At 30.4% G+C, this 6,000-nt stretch overlaps 1 protein-coding gene across 1 annotated transcript in view; it reads left to right on the top strand.

Moving 5' to 3' along the window:
• The window catches only part of LOC107448874 (neuroligin-4, X-linked), a 345,395-nt gene extending 341,469 nt beyond the window's left edge, over nucleotides 1-3,926 (top strand). Inside the window, exon 8 of the mRNA XM_071188081.2 lies at nucleotides 2,982-3,926. The gene's annotated coding sequence lies outside the window, so the exon portion shown is untranslated. The remainder of the gene's footprint in view (nucleotides 1-2,981) is intronic.
• The last annotated feature ends 2,074 nt before the right edge of the window (nucleotides 3,927-6,000 follow it).

The following is a 6,000-nucleotide window of genomic DNA, read 5'->3' on the forward strand; positions in this document are numbered from 1 at the left end:
TCTGCACTTATTAATTAGCATATTTAATGTCACCGTTAAGTTAACATTAAGGGGTCATAACTTTGGACCGCTCTCCTGACCAAACTATTATGACCATATTTACCTAAAAAATGCATGTTTGTTCGGAGAAAGTATGTTTTTGTTTCTGATTACAAAACATAAATTATGGTCTGCACTTATTAATTAGCATATTTAATGTCACCGTTAAGTTAACATTAAGGGGTCATAACTTTGGACCGCTCTCCTGACCAAACTATTATGACCATATTTACCTAAAAAATGCATGTTTGCTCGGAGAAAGTATGTTTTTGTTTCTGATTTCAAAACATAAATTATAGTCTGCACTTATTAATTAGCATATTTAATGTCACCGTTAAGTTAACATTAAGGGGTCATAACTTTGGACCGCTCTCCTGACCAAACTATTATGACCATATTTACCTAAAAATTGCATGTTTGCTCGGAGAAAGTATGTTTTTGTTTCTGATTTCAAAACATAAATTATAGTCTGCGCTTATTAATTAGCATATTTAATGTCACCGTTAAGTTAACATTAAGGGGTCATAACTTTGGACCGCTCTCCTGACCAAACTATTATGACCATATTTACCTAAAAAATGCATCTTTGTTCGGAGAAAGTATGTTTTTGTTTCTGATTTCAAAACATAAATTATAGTCTGCACTTATTAATTAGCATATTTAATGTCACCGTTAAGTTAACATTAAGGGGTCATAACTTTGGACCGCTCTCCTGACCAAACTATTATGACCATATTTACCTAAAAAATGCATGTTTGCTCGGAGAAAGTATGTTTTTGTTTCTGATTTCAAAACATAAATTATAGTCTGCACTTATTAATTAGCATATTTAATGTCACCGTTAAGTTAACATTAAGGGGTCATAACTTTGGACCGCTCTCCTGACCAAACTATTATGACCATATTTACCTAAAAAATGCATGTTTGTTCGGAGAAAGTATGTTTTTGTTTCTGATTACAAAACATAAATTATAGTCTGCACTTATTAATTAGCATATTTAATGTCACCGTTAAGTTAACATTAAGGGGTCATAACTTTGGACCGCTCTCCTGACCAAACTATTATGACCATATTTACCTAAAAAATGCATCTTTGTTCGGAGAAAGTATGTTTTTGTTTCTGATTTCAAAACATAAATTATAGTCTGCACTTATTAATTAGCATATTTAATGTCACCGTTAAGTTAACATTAAGGGGTCATAACTTTGGACCGCTCTCCTGACCAAACTATTATGACCATATTTACCTAAAAAATGCATGTTTGCTCGGAGAAAGTATGTTTTTGTTTCTGATTTCAAAACATAAATTATAGTCTGCACTTATTAATTAGCATATTTAATGTCACCGTTAAGTTAACATTAAGGGGTCATAACTTTGGACCGCTCTCCTGACCAAACTATTATGACCATATTTACCTAAAAAATGCATGTTTGTTCGGAGAAAGTATGTTTTTGTTTCTGATTACAAAACATAAATTATAGTCTGCACTTATTAATTAGCATATTTAATGTCACCGTTAAGTTAACATTAAGGGGTCATAACTTTGGACCGCTCTCCTGACCAAACTATTATGACCATATTTACCTAAAAAATGCATCTTTGTTCGGAGAAAGTATGATTTTGGTTCTGATTACAAAACATAAATTATAGTCTGCACTTATTAATTAGCATATTTAATGTCACCGTTAAGTTAACTTTAAGGGGTCATAACTTTGGACCGCTCTCCTGACCAAACTATTATGACCATATTTACCTAAAAAATGCATGTTTGTTCGGAGAAAGTATGTTTTTGTTTCTGATTACAAAGCATAAATTATAGTCTGCACTTATTAATTAGCATATTTAATGTCACCGCCTCGTATCATTATGATTGAGTTCTAAAACTTGAATATCCGTACATAAGTAAAAAATTTTTAGGGTGGTCCATATTTTTTATTTTGAGCACAGTGGGGGAGAGTGGAGTCAATTGTAACATTTTTTACTTAACTATTTTTAAGTAACAAAAATCCAATATGTTATTAGTATTAATTGACAGACGAGTAAAGTAGGCTCTCATCTACTAGAAAAAAATTAATACCTTATTTTAAATGTTACTATATTAGTTATTAACAATTTTTGACAGTTGTGCACTTGTTACAATTGTCCCCACTTACGGGGTCAATCGTAACAGTTCATAAATTCAACTAAAACATAGTTAATTATACATATTATCATAGTTATGATATATTTTTTTATTGATCAAAGTAGCAGTGATATTTTAGGAGTAAAAATAATACTGAGCAGAGACCTAAAGGGTTAAACTTTTAACTTTAAGGGGTTAAAAATTTTAATTTATGCTGTGAAAGGTGACAAATAAAAATATGCACATGCAACATAATATAAATGATATAGGAAACTATTGGTGGTTCTTAAAGAGTTAAGTAATGGTTTGCAAACATAAGATTATTTATTTTCAGCTGTTACAATCGTCCCTTTACTTATTGTTACAATCGTCCCCAAGACGCCATTTCAGTTTCATTTGTTAAAAACAATGCTAGTTAATTAACAAAATTAATTTTTTTTACTGAAATGTTAATTAAGGTGTCCACTTACATATTCGGCTAATAATTTTTATTTGTTTAAGCAAAATTACTTTGTTACAATATAATATTCTAATACCAAAAAAAGTACTAAGGGAACATGAAAATTTGTGATGTAACTCTTTTAAAAGTGCATAAAAATGATTGCCATCAGGGGTGTACATGTAGATTTATAAAATACACCTTGTGCGTCACCTAGGAACCAAATCTAGAGCCTAACACTCGAAATTTTTGCCTTGTTACAATCGTACCCTGTTACAATTGAACCCACTCTCCCCTACATGTAATGCTATTGTTCATGAATGTAATTTATTATTTATGGAAATATGTTTATTAAATACTTCTTTTTTTTTCTATTACAGACTCCAACTTACATATGGTAAAGTCATACATTCTGATAAATATTTGTTGCTATGAATTTATGTGAAGCAATTGTTCTGGCGGGTGCTGATTTCAACTTGAATCTTATTGGATACAAGAGCTCAAAATTGAATGACCTAAAGATATCATTGTTAGGACGTGATATGAATTCGAAATCAATATACTTTGTCAACTAATGTATCCGTAGCATTCACATGCAGGCACGTTGATATTGTTTGTGGAAATCTTTGTGTGCTGTTTTATGTTGTGTTTGAAAATATTGTGTTTGAAAAAATTGTGTTTGAAAAATTCCATGGTGGTACTATTGTGTAAATTTTGTTGATATAATATTTGCAGTGCTGGAAAGCTGCAAATTCTTTTTTGAAAAGAAGTTACTAGATATTTATAAGTCTATTGTACAGAAAAAAGAGCTGAAATTGATGATGTTTTATAGCTTTCAAAGTGTTAAAATGTGCATAAATGGAAATGTTATTGCTGTTTAAAATCTGAGGTCTATTTATATCATTATGGACACTTGTCATTGTTTTAAAATTCATGCACCCAGATTGTAAAATGTTTTGTATTTTACTTAATCAAAGATTACTTCCCATTGAAATGTCCACTCGTATGAGACATGATAATGGAATTTATTTTGGTTATACCTCTCTCCTATACTTTTTAGATGTTTTAGAGTATTATTTACAACAATTTTATTTCTTGCACACTTTGCAAGAATTTTATCCGAAAATCACCTTTGTAACCAAACATTTTAGCAACATACTAAATGTTTTACATTGGAAAAATGGATTTTTAATTTATGAATTAAGGTTTTGAGTTTTATGTTTCATGGATATTCTTTAGAAAATGAATATCGCTCAAAATAGCAGTGAAAACCTGTTTGTACTGTAAAAATAAAGAAACTTATAATAAACTTCTAATTTATGTTTCTTATGGCTTATTTATGTGAAGCGTCTCATTCACTTTTTCTTTCACAGGAAACAGGGTCAAGCTTTTGAACTTTATTATTCCTAGAGAGCGCTGCCGTTGACTGTCAATTTTGTGCTTTATCTTTTTAATCATATATACTCCTTTTTTCATAATTCTACATATTTTGAATAATATATAAATTATTTAATAAATTCCTGAAAGAAATGCATTTAAGGCCTATAATGCAAGACTTCCTTTTTTAGATATCTAGAAAATTATTGAAAATAATGAACTTATCTTGAAAACTATTCAGAGTTTATATATAGAGTGTAGCAAATGTTTAGAAACTGTCAAATGTCTCGAGAAATACGCATCGAATCAAAAAATTGAAACTTGACGCATTTAATATTTATTTAAAGTTAATCAATCATCCCAAACTTGATCTTCCACCTTCCTTATCCTGGGGGGTGGGATTACGCAGGAAAGGATTTCGAGAAAAACATCGATTTTTTTTAAAAAAATACCAAACTTTTTTTATTTATTTATTTATTTTTTACACTTAAAAGGTCTTAAGATACTATCATTTAATACCTTTTCAACCCAATTTTAATTTTCTCGGTTACGACGCTATCTGAGAAGCAAGATGCATAAACCTCTAATTCAAATCTTCTTTTATCAAGGCACTACAGCCTGTTACAGGCCAAGGCCGTTACAAGTTGTCTTGCCACCTGGTCTTATCAGCAGCAAGGCTTTTCCAGTTTCACCTGTTTACTATATGAGAGCCATTCTTCACCTAGTCGAGCCACCTATTCACTAGGTCAAAAAGGGTTACCTTTTCTGGTAAATTCCGAATCAGCTATAAAAAATAGGGGTTCATATTTCAGACTTTTCACTTGCTCCTGCACCATACAAATCTTAACTATTAATGACACAACTTACAAATCTGTCTTAAATATCAACTTAAAAATCTGTCTTACAACCATAGACATTGAAAATTGGCACAAAAGACATTACATAGCAGACACTAGTTAAAAATATGAATAAACTTGATATTTAAGACAGACTTACAAATCTGTCGTAAATATCATCTTAAAAATCTGTCTTACAACCATAGACATTGAAAATTGGCACAAAAGACATTACATAGCAGACACTACTTAAAAAAATAAATAAACTTTGAACTATAATGTCAGTCACAGTCGCTACTGAACTGTCATTGTTCAATACGCTGGATGGATACCAGCTTGTCTGGATAGTAAAGGTGGCCAGTGCGCAATTCTGACCATACTGCCACAAATACTCGCTGTTAGACTCGAAAGTGTGGAGCCTTAACTTTCTAGATCCCTTGCCCCCCAACGGGCGGTTGTGAAATAAACTTTATTTCGTTTATAATATATTGTCTTGAACCATATTACGGGGTAATTTTTTCACAACCTAAATCAGACGTCAAATTGAATCAGGTTATTCGAATTCAAGGTCATTCAAGGTTATACTCAATTATTATACATATAAATTTAGGAAGTTAAATATAGTACAACTTTGCCATTATTAAAGTTGCAGCTTATTTGAATGATAATATTGTTTAACCTGCTCCAACATACGTAATAAGCACATAAACATAGAAGATAAACTATACATAAATCTGCACAAATAACTAGTTTAATACACATTTAACCATTAAAAAATACCTGAATTTATTGAAAGGAGTTTTTCAGAATAATAAACAATGAATAAATAAAATTTAAAAAACATTTTAAGCTTTTAGCATGACACCTAAAATTCTCTACCCATAGAAAAGGAGAGTTTCCTTGGTAAATATAAGATTTTCATAAAATAAAACTTTGCTGCTTTATACTTTATATATTAATTCATAAAATTCATTTCGAAAATGAAATTTCTAACAATTATGAAATATCCTGACCGAGAGCAAAGAAGTACAACTTTAGGCGTGGGTTTTGTGATAAATTTAATCGATAAGGCGTCACTTTTTAGCAATAACTTAGATCAATCATATTATTGCTGCGTATATTGGAAAACAGTCAAGTTACAAAAAAGATGCATTCAATTAACTAATGATCTATTCTTTTCGCAAAA

This window comes from Parasteatoda tepidariorum, chromosome 12, assembly GCF_982258835.1.
Source record: "Parasteatoda tepidariorum strain Cologne lab strain chromosome 12, Ptep-v5.0, whole genome shotgun sequence".
In the NCBI taxonomy this organism is placed as follows: domain Eukaryota; kingdom Metazoa; phylum Arthropoda; class Arachnida; order Araneae; family Theridiidae; genus Parasteatoda; species Parasteatoda tepidariorum.